The sequence below is a fragment of the Puma concolor genome, chromosome A2 (genome assembly GCF_028749965.1).
Source record: "Puma concolor isolate L17-30 chromosome A2, mPumCon1.1.hap2, whole genome shotgun sequence".
In the NCBI taxonomy this organism is placed as follows: Eukaryota; Metazoa; Chordata; class Mammalia; order Carnivora; family Felidae; genus Puma; species Puma concolor.
Genome location: NC_141668.1, coordinates 170,471,798 through 170,483,885, shown reverse-complemented (window position 1 = coordinate 170,483,885; position 12,088 = coordinate 170,471,798). Strand labels below are relative to the sequence as shown.

The 12,088-nt window shown below is 43.6% G+C and overlaps 1 long non-coding RNA gene across 1 annotated transcript; it reads left to right on the top strand.

Moving 5' to 3' along the window:
• Nucleotides 1-2,010: 2,010 nt before the first annotated feature.
• Nucleotides 2,011-9,952, top strand: LOC147583903 (uncharacterized). The gene is made up of 2 exons (XR_015248597.1): nucleotides 2,011-7,800; nucleotides 8,977-9,952. It is a non-coding gene; the product is annotated as an uncharacterized LOC147583903 (long non-coding RNA).
• The last annotated feature ends 2,136 nt before the right edge of the window (nucleotides 9,953-12,088 follow it).

The window sequence follows — 12,088 nt, the reverse complement described above, 5'->3', positions numbered from 1 at the left end:
TGCCCATCTACAAACTTCTGGGTGTCACCTCCTTCCCAGGAGTCGTTGCCCGTCGCCCGGAAACGGGATGTCTGAGCTCGAGAGACGTTGGCTGTCCCCTGGCAGGGTGCAGTGGGTGCGCTGGACTGCGACCGTGGACAGGAAAGGCCGCAGGCCCGGCGGCGGGAGCCGAGCCCGGGAGGACAGGACGGCGATGGGAACATCCAGGAGAGCGCCGCCGTGGCCAGCTGGGTTGTCAGGGGGCGAGGAGGCCTCTGCCGGCAGAAACTTGCAACAGCGAGGCGCTGGAGCGGGCGGCCCTTGACTCTCTGGGGTCGCAGGCTCTGGGTGTCAGGTTATGAAGACACGGGGCTAGAGTGGGGGCAGGCAGGCTTTGTGCACAATGAGGGTTCTGTAGCGTGACATCCCTTTTCCAGCAGGGCCCTTTGGGGGCCAGCGGAACCCTGTAGTATTTGGCACGGGGAACATAACCTTTGGATGTGAACCCAAGAGCGTGTTTGGATAAATGGGAACCCCACCCCCACCCCAGGGGAAGGTGTGTGTGTCTGTATGAACCCGGCCTTTCAATAAGCATTTAGACTTTGTACTGGGTGCTGTTGACTTACCAGTGACCGGGTGGGAAGGATCGTCTCTTTCCACTTGGAACTGAAATTCTATGGGGGAAAATGAAGGACATATAAAGAAATTATAAGGTGTATTGCAGGGTGGTTAAGTCGTAAAGGGAAAAAGCAAATAAGGGAAGGGTGCAGAGGTTCTTGGGTGCGTACGTGTTGCTTGGAGGTCTGGCAGTGTGCATTATTTTTGCGAGTGTGTGTATCTTTATCTCAGGTTGTTTCTGTCTCAGGGGCCACGTAGGACAGGGCTGGGATTGTCCCTGTGGCAGAGTTATGTTCAGCCAAGAGTGTCTGTGAGTCTCCTACGTTACAGTGGTGTTGCTTTGTCTCTGTGTATGTTTCCCATCCTGTGTATAATAACCTAATGTTGGCTGATGTGAAATGTTGGGGTTTGGGAACAAATGGTCAAGAAAGAATTCTTGAGACGTCTTTGGTACAAAACGGGTGGTTTTATTCAAGCATGGGGACAGAGCTGCCCTGGGATTGTGGGGAGTGGCTGATTATATACTTCCAGCTTGGGAGGGGGTTAGGGATAGCGTAAGTCTCTAAGGAGTTTGGAAGCAAGGTTTCCAGGACCTTGAGGGACTAGCTGTTGTTAGGAAAAGGTCGTTTACTATTGTCTAGTAAAACCTCAGTCATGAGACCCTTCAGATGTATATCTGTGGGCCATAAGCTTGGAGGATGATTGCTAACATGTATCTTGGTGGGCGAGGCATAGAGATAAAGGAAGTTTCCAAGGGGATTTTTTTATATGTTAAGGTAGACTTACAGGGTCATGGAGGGCAGGCTAATGTCAAGCTAAGGTTGCCATTTGCCCTTAGGGAAGTATTAACATTGAGGCAGTTGAGTTCCTGAAGGAAGGTCACTCTGCCTGTCTCAAGGACTTGTCAGTGGGCTGTAAGTTGTAAGGAAGTTTAATGGTTTTTATTTTGCCTTTGTTCTCCGCATCATTGGCAATTTGGATATCTTCTTTGGAAAAAGTCTATTCAATTCTTCTCCCCGTTGTTAAATTGGATTGTTTGGTGTTTTGTTTTTGGTTTTGTTTTTGTTTTGCTATTGAGTTGTGGGAGTTCTTTATCAGATACACGACTTGCAATTATTTACTCCTATTCTGTTGGTTGCCTTTTCATTTTGATGATGGATAAAAATTTAAGGTAATTAAAATTACGTTTGTCTCGGGGCACTGGGGTGGCTCAGTCGGTTAGGTGTCTGACCCTTGATATCGGCTCAGGTCATGGTCTCACAGTTGATGGGATCAAGCCCTGCATCCGGCTCTGTGCTGAGCATGGAGCCCTCTGTGTGGGATTCTCTCTCTCTCTCCTTTCACTGCCCCTCCCTTTCTCGCATGCGCTCTCTCTCTCTCTCTCTCTCTCTCTCAAAAAAATTAAACAAATAAATAAATAAATAAATAAATAAATAAATAAATACAACTGCCTTAACCACCTAACACTCATTAGGGTGGTACTGTAAAAAAGAGCCCCAGAAATTAACAAGCGAAGATGTGGAGAAATGGGAACCCTTGTGTACTGTGTGTGGGAATGTAATGTGCAGCTACTATGGAAACTAGTATGGCAGTTCCCCAAAATATGAAAAATAGAAGTACCATATGATCCAGCAGCTGCACGTCTGAGTGTACACCCTGAAAAATTGAAATCAGGGGTTAAAAGAGATATTTGTGCATCCATGCTCATAACAGCGTTATTGATAATAGCTAATTGGTGGAAGCAACTCAGCTGTCCATCCATGGATGGGTGGATTAAATGAAATGTGGGCCATATTTACGATGGATATATGCACCGTATCCTATCCTTAAGGAAGGAAAGTCTAATACATGCTACAAAATGGATAAACTTTGAAAACATTATGTGAAGTGAAATAAGGCAGTCACGAAAAACCATCACATGGTGGCTGCCAGTGGTGGGGTGGTGATGGGGGGCCGTGGGAGTTATTGTTACATGGGCATAGAGTCTTAGTTTTGCAAGATAGAAAGAGATCTGCAGGTGGATGGTGGTGATAGTTGCACAACAATGTGAATGTGTTTGATGACCCTGAATTGTACTCTTAAAAATGGTTAAGATAGTAAATTTTATGTTGTGTATTTTGCCACAATTTTAAAAATGGATATAAGTGTCTCAATTTAAGAACCAAATCCATGCTGGGTGCCTAGGTGCCTCAGTCGGTTAAGCATCCGTCTTGGGCTCAGGTCATGATCCCATGATTTGTGAGTTCGAGCCCCGTATCGGGCTCTATGCTGACAGCTCAGAGCCTGGAGCCTGCTTTGGATTATGTGTCTCCCTCTCTCCCTCTCTGCCCCTCCCCTGCTTGCACACGCTCTCTCTCAAAAATAAACATTTAAAACATTTTAAAAAGAACCAAATTCCTGCTTCATACAATAATAGTCTCCTCTGGGATGGAGGAAAGGGCACATCGTCTTACATCAGAGTATTTGTTATCTGTTGCTGCATGATATCACTTCCAAACCTACAGATTGAAACATTTATTTTGCTAACAAATCTGCTATCTGGACAGGACTGGGTATTGACATCTCCGCTGCACTCTGTCACCACACAAAAGCCATTTGGAGTGTACTTTTGGCCAATTAGTTTTTACAGGGCCTACCATATCTTTTTATCCTGGAGGTCATAGAGAGCTTTCCAGCAAATAACAGTGTTAACACATAAAACAATATAGTATCTTTTTTTTATCCCTTTTAGCAAAAGTACGCTTTTAGTTCAGCATCAGCAAATCTGGCCTTTATCCAGTCTGAATGAAAATCAAAACCGAGTCATATAAAGACAAGGCTATTATCTCGGGTTGGACTCTGAAAACCACTGTTCGTTGTCTCTTCCTATCTTGTAAAACAGCGTTTCTTTAGTTTCATTTGCTGGGTTTTGGGGAATGTGCATTATCAGTGGTCATTACCAGATGATAGCAAAGAGCATCAGTCAGATTTCAATAGAGGGTTAGACCAACTCAAGCATCGTCAGGCAGTGTATGGTTTTGAAGACTTTAGGATGCTGCTCAGGCCAAGGCTGAAGCTGAGGCACCTCCCCCTTGCACACATAAGGGGCTCGTGTGCCCTCTACAAAATGCCTTACCTATGACCCTTGGGTTCTGCCAAATGGCTGCTAGTGTACCTAATGCTTCTCTGAACAACAGGCTACCATTTAGTGCCATCTGGCTTTGTGATCACAGCAATTTTCCCAATTTTGCGTCCCTCTCTGTATGTGGACCTGAGTCAAGCCAATTTGGTGGCTTCACTCCCTTTCTCTGAGAGCATTCCTAGCCATAAACATGGGTCTTCTAGGTCATGTGTTTACCTCTGTCCTTGAGTCAGGAGTTTTATGGAAATGAAATGTATGTAAATCTCCACATCATGCCCTACATAAACTTCTTTCCAAAACAAACTAAAGATAAATGTGAGAACTTAAACAATTTAAGAAGAAACTACAAGAGACTTTTTAAAAAAGGACAACATTAGTAGAATAAAAGAGCAGCCCATAGAATGGAAGGGGAAAATTTCGATCTATGTATCTGGCAAAGGGCTTGTACATAGAATATACCCCATGCCCCTGCAAGTTAATAAGAAAAGTGCGGGCAATGCAAGAGAAAATGAAATCATTCACAAAGGAAGATATTCAAATAGCTAATATAGATTTAAATTAGATATAATTAGTTATAGATGTATAACTAGAATGGAGGTATTCAACTTGATTAGTAATCAGAAAAATGAAAATTAAAAGCACAATGAGATACCTGTACATTCCTACCAGAGTTGGTAAAATGAATCTATATAAAACATGCAGGAGAATGCCACTTTGGGTGAAGATGTACAACAACTGGAATTCTCCCACACTTGTTTTGGAGTGTAAGTTGGTATAACCACGTTGGAAAAGTGATTCCAGTATCTATGAATGGTGAGAATATGCATTCCCTACATCCCATGCGTGTATATAGATATATGCCTCAAATAGAAACGCATATATACTTTTCCCAAAAAGGTACTTACTAGAATGGCCAATACATCATTATTTATAATAGCCCGAAACTGGGAACTACTCAAATGTCCATCAAAAAGAGAAAGGATGTTGTGGGGGTAATAGAAAATGACAATGCAACAACAACAACAACAACAACCAGAGACTGACAGTGTTGATTGGAACCCCAGATACACAAAAATACATGCTATGCAATTCTAATTAAATAAAATACAAAATAGGGGAATCTCTATTTTTTTTATGTTTGAAAAAAGTTTTTTTTTTTTTTTATTTAACTCCATGGTAGTTAATATATAGTGTAATAATGGTTTCAGGAGTAGAATTTAGTGATTCATCACTTACTTATAACACCCGGTGCTCATCCCAAGTGCTTGCCTTAAGGCCCATCACCCATTTAGTCCATCCCCTCACCTGCCTACCTCCAGCAACCCTCAGTTTGTTCTCTGTATTAAGAGTCTCTTGTGGGTTGCCTGGGTGGCTCCGTTGGGTGTCCGGCTTCAGCTCAGGTCATGGACTCATGACTTGTGAGTTTGAGCCATGTTGGGCTCTGTGCTGACAGCTCAGAGCCTGGAGCCTGCTTCGGATTCTGTGTCTCTCTCTACGCCCCTCCCCTGCTCTTGCTCTGTCTCTCCAAAATAAATAAACATTAATTTTTTTTTAAAGTCTCTTACAGTTTGGTTCCCTCCATGTTTTTATCTTATTTTCCCTTACCTTTCTCTATATTCATCTATTTTTCTTAAATTCCACATATGAGTGAAATCATATGATATTTATGTTTCTCTGGTTGGCTTATTTTGCTTAGCATAATACATTCTAGTTCCATCCACATTATTTCAAATGGCAAGATTTCATTCTTTTTGACTGTCGAGTAATATTCTCTCTCTCTCTCTCTCTCTCTCTCTCTCTCTCTCACACACACACACACACACACACACACACACACACACACACACACACACCCTACATCTTCTTTATCCATTATCAGTCGATGGATATTTGGGCTTTTTCCATAATTTGGCTATTGTTGATGGCGCTGCTATAAAAATTGGGGTGCAGGTGCCCCTTCAAATCAGCATTTTTATATCCTTTGGGTAAATACCTAGTAGTGCAATTGCTGGGTCATAGGGTAGCTCTTTTTAATATTTTTTTAGTGTCTATTATTAATTTTTGAGAGAGAGAGAGACAGAGTGTGAGCAGGGGACGAGCAGAGAGAGAGGGAGACACAGAATCCAAAGCAGGCTCCAGGCTCTGAGCTGTCAGCACAGAGACTATGTGGAGCTATTTTTAATTTTTTGAGGAACCTCCATACTCTTCTCCAGACTGGCTGCACCGGTTTGCATTCCCACCAAGAGTGCAAGAGTGTTCCCCTTTCTCCATATCCTCAGCAACATCTGTTGTTTCCTGTATTGTTAATTTTAGCCATTCTAACAAGTGTGAGGTGGTATCTCATTGTGGTTTTGATTTGTATTTCCCTGATGGTGAGTGATGTTGAGCATCTTTTCATGTGTTTGTTAGCCATTGGATACCTTCTTTGGAAAAGTGTCTATTCATGTCTTTTGCCCATTTCTTCACTGGATTATTTGTTTTTGGGGTGTTGAGCTTGATAAGTTCTTTATAGATTTTGGATATTAACCCTTTATCAGATACATCATTTGCAATATCTTCTCCCATTCCATCAGTTAGTTGCCTTTTAGCTTTGCTAATTTTTTCCTACTCTGTGCAGAAGCTTTTTATCTTGATGAGGTCCCAGTGCTCACTTTTGCTTTTATTTCCCTTGCCTTCAGAGACATGTCTAGAAAGAAGTTGCTGTGGCCAAGGTCAAAGAGGCTGTTGCTTATCTTCTCTAGGATTTTGATGGTTTCCTGTCTTATATTTAGGTCTTTCATCCATTTTGAGTTTATTTTTGTGGATGGTGTAAGAAAGTGGTCCAGGTTAATTCTATTGTATGTCACTGTCCAGTTTTCCCAACACCGTTTGCTGAAGAGACTGTCTTTTTTTTTTTTTTTCATTTGATACTCTTCCTTGCTTTGTCAAAGATGAGTTGGCCACACATTTGTGTGACCATTTCTGGACTCTCTATTCTGTTCCATTGACCTGTGTGTCTGCTTCTGTGCTAGTACCATTCTGTCTTGATGATTACAGTTTTGTAATACAGCTTGAAGTCCAGAGTTGTGATGCCTCTGGCTTTGGTTTTCTTTTTCAACATTACTTTGGCTATTCGGGGTCTTCTGATTCCACATAAATTTTAGAATTGTTTGTTCAAGCTCTGTGAAGAATGCTGCTATTATTTTGATAGGTATTGCATTGAATACGTAGATTTCTTTGGGTAGTATAGGCATTTTAAACAATATTTGTTCTTTCAATCCATAAGTATAGAATGTTTTTCCATTTCTGTGTCTTCAGTTTCTTTCATAAGCTTTCTCTAGTTTTCAGCATACAAATCTTTTACCTCTTTGGTCAGGTTTATTCTTGGGTATCTTATGGTACTTGGTGCAATTGTAAATGGGATCAATTCCTTGATTTCTTTTTCTGTTCCTTCGCTATTGACGTATAAAACTGCAACTGATTTCTGTATATTGATTTTATATCCTGTGACTTTGCTGAATTAATCTATTAGTTCTAGAGTTTTTTTGGTGGAATCTTTTGGATCTTCCATATAGAGTACTATGTAGTCTGTGAAGAGTGAGAGTTTGACTTCTTCCTTGCCGATTTGGATGCCTTTTATTTCTTTTTGTTGTCTGATTGCTGAGGCTAGGACTTCCAGTACTGAGTTGAACAACAGTGGTGAGAGTGGACATCCCTGTCATGTTCCTGACCTCAGGAGGAGAAAATATGTGAATCTCATTCATGCTCTTATCTTTAGGGGATAATGCCTGGAAGGGAGCACAAATTGAGCTTCAGGTGCTGGCAATGTTCTGTTTCTTGATCTGGTGCTGATTGTATGGGTGTGTTAACTTTATAAAAATTCAGTGAGCTGTTTTATAATATGTTCACTTTTCTGTATTCCTGTTGCATTTATATAAAAACTTAAAAAGGAACAAATGGAAAACATGACTGTGAATAGGTCAGCAAAATTAAGAACTTCAAGGATGGAGTACCAACAATTTACAGTTGAAGAGAGTCTTAGTGCAAAGTAAGATAACATAGAAGAAAATATCCCTGATGAAGCCCACAGAGGCAAAGCTGTGGTAAGTACAGAGGAGAGGATATGAAACATGATATTCAAAATTATAGATCTTAGAATGTGGCAAAAGGGGGTAAAATTATACTTAACAGCAGAACTCCGTTCTAGTACCTATGTAAAATATACTTAAATGTTAGATCTGTATCCAACCTCAGTAAACCCAACAGCTCACGCTACCCTCTCCCCGTGGAAGACAAAATCTTGCCTGTGAGAAGCCTGGGGTACAAACTGTCTTACTTTCAATAAAAAATTCAGTCCAGTAGGAAAATTCTGACAGGTCAGAATTCATGCTGTTCCATATGCATTTTTTTTCTTCTGAGGAAGCCAGGTCACCAGTGCTGTTATTAAAATAGTTCTTCCTCAGAGGAGGTAGGGAAGCATCATTTGTATTGGAAAATGAACTCAGGAAAGAAAAGCATTTAAGATTGAGGCATAGCTCTTGCTCTCTCTCTCAAAATAAAATAAACTTAAAAAAAATAAAATATATTAACTTTATACCAAATTGTCAAACTCTATTTTCTCTAATAATTATCTGTAGAATTTTTTGTGTGTTTTCAATGTAAACCATCATATCACCTGCAAACAATACGTTTAATTTCTTCTTTTAAAGAACTTATGCCTGGGGGGTGCCTGGGTGGCTCAGTTGGTTGAGTGCCTGACTCTTGATTTCAGCTCAGGTCATAATCCCAGGGTCGTGGGATCGAGCCCTGAGTCAGGCTCCATCGTGAGCATGGAGCCTGCTTAAAATCCTCTCTTTCTCCCTCAGCCCTTCTTTCCCCATGCACGCATGCTCTCTTGGAGATAAAATTAAAAATTAAAAAAGAAGAGCTGTTCCTGTAATTTATTTTTCTTATCACATTATCCAGGACTTTCGATGCCCCATTAGATAGAAGTAATTATAGCGAACATCATGGTATTATTCTTTATTTTATTTTATTGAAATATAATTGGCATGTAACATTGTATTTGTCTCGAGTGGACGACATAATGATTTTATATATGTAGATATTGTGAAATCACTACAATAAGTCTAGTTAACATCCATCCCCATACTTAGAGTGGAGATTAAGTTTCTTCCAGCGAAGCACCCCTCACTATCTCACAGGGGAGTGTGTGCTGTCCCTTTGTTTGGGGCTGCGAACGGTACAGTCACCTCTTCAGCCATCATGTCCACCACCAGGTTCCTCCGAGTCCAGCCACTTCACTGTCGTTCCCTTCGCACCTGGCAGACTTTCAGCGGCTTCCCTCAGCAGCCAGCGGGAGAAAGGAAGAAGGTTGAGGCCCAGGAAACCACCTGCAGCTCCTCCTGGGCACCCGCCGGAAGCGGCTGTGAGGCCCAGGGGGCGGGGACTTCTGCCGTTTCCGGCCGGCCCGCGCGTCTCTTCCGGGAAGTCGGCAGGCGCCACTTCCACGACAGGAGCGAGGTTTGGCCTGCCCTGGGACACTCGGCAAAGGTCAGAACTGTCAGCTGCCTCTGGGAACAGCTGGTCTGCAGGGGGTGCTGTGCGTGTTGGGGGAAACCCGAGGGGCAGATCAAGGCCTTGGAGGGCCGTCTTTCTTCGAGCTGAGTTTCCTGCGGGTGTGCCCCAGAAAGTGAGTGACCGGGCGCACGGAGGGGCGGACCCCGCAGACCTGGCCTGGAGCCTTGGGGATGATTAGGGAGCCAAAGAGCCTGTGGTTCCGGGTGTGGACTGCGCATGCGCGGCCCTGAGTCTGGCAGCGCTGTGACTGCGCATGTGCATGTCTGTGATGGAGGGTTGAAGGGGCGAGAAGGTGGAGTGCGCCCGGCCACGTGCTGCTGAGCTGCCGGTGCTGCAGAGCCGGCCTCTCCCGCGAGGGGTGTGGGCCACCGTCTCGGCTTTCACTGCCCGTTTTCTACTCCCACTCACCTCGCTGCAACGTCGTGCTGCTCCAGGGAAACATTGACAGGATGGGGACAGACGCGGATCCCTTAGTGAACTCTTTCGGCCAAACGTACAGAACTGGGTTTGGGGTGGGGTTTTGAAAGCAGGGGACTCCTGCCCTCGAGGGCCCCGCTTGACAAAACTAGGTCCGCCGTTGTTTCGAACCAATAGTTCTTTCAGAGCTCAGATTCCCAGGACCCTGTAGAGCAAATGCCCTGTCCCTTCTGATGTGGGGCCGTGGAGTGGACAGTTCAGAAATAATTCTCGAGACATTTTTGGTGCAAAAAGGTGCTTTTATTATGGCACAGGGACCCGTGGGCAGGAAGAGCTCCGCTGGGATTGTGAGGAGTGACTGATTCTATACTTTGTAGTTAGTGGAGGTTAGGGATGGCCTAAGTGCCTGACGAATTCGGAAGCAAGCCTTCCAGGACCTTGAGGGGCTAGCTGCTGTTGAGGTTATCTACTGCCGTCTCATAAAACATCAGTCGTGAGATACTTCCGACGTATCGGTGAGCCGCATGTTTGAATGATGATTGTTAACGCATATCTGGGGGGCAGCTTATGATGATCAGAGTGACGTCACAGTAACCAGAGCAAAGCTGTAGTGGCAAAACATTAAAAGGAGTCCTTGAGGGAGCTGCAGGAGGGTGACAGTCGGTATGCCTCGCGAACCCTGCCTGGAGACAACTAGCTGAACAGCAAAATCCGGCCGTTGCTCCATTTTCTCCCATGCCCTTCCTTCCCTCTGGCATCCCGGAGCTAAGGGCAGGCAGGGGCCAGGAGGGTGTCACCTGATTTCTGAGTGGGTTCCAACGAAAGGCGTGACGGCTCAAGACTCCCTCCTATCTGTATCTGCCATTCTCTGTAACGTCATTGAGGAGGTGGAGAGAGTTGTTTTGCTTACCTAAAAATCAAGGTGCTGGTATGGGTTTCTGTTGTTGGCTCAGGCATATGCGAAACAGTAAAATGCAGTCTTCTGCGTGTAGTTCTGTGAGTTTTCAGCAATGCGTGCAGTGGCACCAATATCATAATACAGACTAATATCTCGCTCCCAAATAATCACTAGCGCTGCCCATTTGTAGTCAAGCCCTTCCCCATCCTTACACTCTGATCCGTTCTACATTCTAAAACCATACCTTTTGGGGCGCCTGGGTGGCTCAGTCGGTTGAGCGTCCGACTTTCCGCTCAGGTCATGATCTCACAGTTCGTGGGTTCGAGCCCCGCATCGGGCTCTGTGCTGACCTCTTGCTCAGAGCCTGGAGCCTGCTTCAGATTCTGTGTCACCCTCTCTCTCTGCCCCTCCCCTGCTCACGCTTTGTCTCACTCTGTTTCTCAGAAATAAATAAAATGTAAAAACAAATTTAAAAAAAAATAAATAATAAAACCATACCTTTTTTTTTTTTAACGTTTATTTATTTTTGAGACAGAGAGAGACAGAGCATGAATGGGGGAGGGTCAGAGAGAGAGGGAGACACAGAATCTGAAACAGGCTCCAGGCTCTGAGCGGTCAGCACAGAGCCCGGCGCGGGGCTTGAACTCACGGACCGCGAGATTGTGACCTGAGCCGAAGTCGGCTGCTTAACCGACTGAGCCACCCAGGCGCCCCAACCATACCTTTATTGAAAAAGCCATGTAATGAACTCAGACATCGTAGCATTTTGAGTCAGATGTATTTGATGTCATATTTGTAAAACTGAGCAATTATACTTGCCTTTCAGTGGTGGCCTGAGTTTTGGATTTCTACAGTGCCTAGTATAGGTCATGGAACACATAAAATCTTCAAAACTGAGATTTCATTGATTATAAGTTACATGAGCTGATGTCAAACCATGCTCCCTGTGCTCAACTTTCTTCTTTGGAGTTTGGTTGAGAGGGGGGAGGGGGATCAAATAAGGTAACGATGGTCAAATTACATTGAAATATCTGCACTATTACAAAATATTGATGTTGGGAAAAGTAGACACAGATTTTACTTCATTTGCTGTTTAATTAAGCAAAGAGGTACTGCATTTTTTCTTTGCCCTAACATACTGGAGGACTAATATAAGAAAGTATCTGTGAAAAACTTTATGCGACATTAAAACAAAATTTTCCACCTATTTCTTTTTTAATGTTTATTTATTAGCGTTTATTCATTTTTTTTGAAATTTATTGTCAAATTGGTTTCCATACAAACGTTTATTCATTTTTGAGAGACAGAGAGAGACAGAGTGTGATCAGGGGAGGGGCAGAGAGAGAGGGAGACAAGGAATCTGAAGCAGACTCCAGGCTCCGAGCTGTCAGCACAGGACCCAATGTGGGACTCGAACTCATGAACTGCAAGATCATGACCTGAGCCAAAGTTGGAGGCTTAACTGACTGAGTCACTCAGGTGCCCCTTAATGTTTA